The sequence below is a fragment of the Belonocnema kinseyi genome, chromosome 1 (genome assembly GCF_010883055.1).
Source record: "Belonocnema kinseyi isolate 2016_QV_RU_SX_M_011 chromosome 1, B_treatae_v1, whole genome shotgun sequence".
NCBI classification, from domain to species: domain Eukaryota; kingdom Metazoa; phylum Arthropoda; class Insecta; order Hymenoptera; family Cynipidae; genus Belonocnema; species Belonocnema kinseyi.
In genome coordinates this window covers 76,395,584-76,397,528 of record NC_046657.1, presented here as the reverse complement: position 1 = coordinate 76,397,528, position 1,945 = coordinate 76,395,584, and positions in this window count along the sequence as shown.

Here is a 1,945-nt window from a genome sequence, read left to right as displayed (position 1 = left end):
AAAGACTGGCATAAAAAACAATGTATTTCTTTGTCCACAGATGCCCGAATAATGCATTTGTTTGTTAAATTTGTTTAAAAAAATTATAGAATGTATCAACTCATCGTGAATTTTTCTGAATTTATTATGAAGATCCCAATTTAATGTCTAAAATAAAAACAATAAAGGAATTTCTACGTCGACAGATGCCCCAATAATGCATTTGTTTATGGAATTCGTTTAAAAATATCATAAAATTGATTTAAAAATTATGAATATTGTTGAAGTTACCATGAAGTTCATATTAAAAAAAGTTGAAATAAAAAAAAAAAATTCTGTCGATAAATGCCTGATTAATGCATATGTTCAATAAATCTGTCTAAATAAATCATAAAATTTATTAGCTAATTATGAATATGGCTGAAATTGTCATGAAGTTTTCAATTAAGAAGACTAGCATTAAAAAAAAAAAATTCTGCCGAAAAATGCATGACTAATGCATTTGTTTAAAAAAATCATAAGATTATTGAACAAATGATGAATTTTGCCAAAATTATCAGAAAGTTCCTAAATCAGGCCATGCTTATTATAATATGTTTTTGGCGTCTCTGAATCAAATGGCGAGGTGCAAAAAATCCCATCACGTCAGGGTTCTGACATAACCTAAAAAAATCGTAAAAAATTGTTTTCTAGCCTGGGGGTCAGACCATGCATACAATCCATGTATTCTTGGTAAGCATTTCACAAATTCAAATTTTGTTGCCAAAAGCCTTATATGACTTTAAGGTGTAAAAATCCGATTGAACTGCTTTTTCCCAGGGGGCACAAAATTTAGCGACGTCTTTACGACATCGTTACGGCATCCTTACGATAACTTTACGACATCCTATGTCCACGTCGTTTCGCTGTCTTTATGATATCGTAAATAAGTCGCATGATCTGACGATGTCTTTACGGCATCGTAAAGACAGCGAAACGACATGGACATAGGGTGTCATAAAGTTGTCGTAAAATTGTCGTAACGATGTCGTAAAGACGTCGCCAAATTGTGTGCCCACCAGGTTGTTTGATAAATCGCGAAATTTAAAACGTTGAAGCGTTAAATAGTTTAGATTGCGAGGTATTTTGAAGGTTATCTCAAAACTCTGACATGCTGGGATTTTTGGACCTCGGAATCGGATTGAGCGACCCCAAAAACATGTAATAAATATGGTCTGAACCCCAGACTAGAAAAAAATTGTCATGAGGTTTTTTAAGGTTATTTCTGAACTTCGACGTGCTAGGGGGGTTTGGACCTTTTATTAGGATTCAGCGACCAAAAAATGTTCTTAAAAATAATAATGGTCTGACCTCCAGGCTCGGAAACAGATTCTCTGAAAAATGTACGAGGTTTTTTTAAGGTTATGTCATAACCCTGACCAGCTGTGGTTTTCTTACCTCGAATTCAGATTCAGCGACCCGAAAAACACATAGTGAACATGGTCTCATGTCCAGACCTAGAAACTTGAATTTTCAGTTCAGAAATTTAAATTTAACTAAACAAAATTCTGAATCAAATAATAGAATTTTATGATAAAAAAAGATTTTCTTATTTTAACTCATTCGGCATTGAATCTCAAAGACGAGCAAAGAAAAGGTTTTCTGAAAACAGAGTCAGTGTCACGATAAACTTTCAAAAAAAGTTCAAAAACTTCATCAATCTGAATTACTGAAGGCAGTTAAGCAACAAAAAAATTTTATTATATTTTTTTTTCCTATTGCTTTCTATCAATTTTTGAACAGGCTTAAATTTCGCAATGAAAAAGTCGACCTAAGCGGCAATGTCACTCATGTATCTTCTGAGTTTTTACGGAAAAATAAATGTTTGCTTATTCTTTTGTAGAAAATATTCTCCACAAATCTTCTGTTTACAATTTTGTAAGTAAATTTTCCTGTGGCTGAATTCGTTGAAAGAATTTTTAAATAG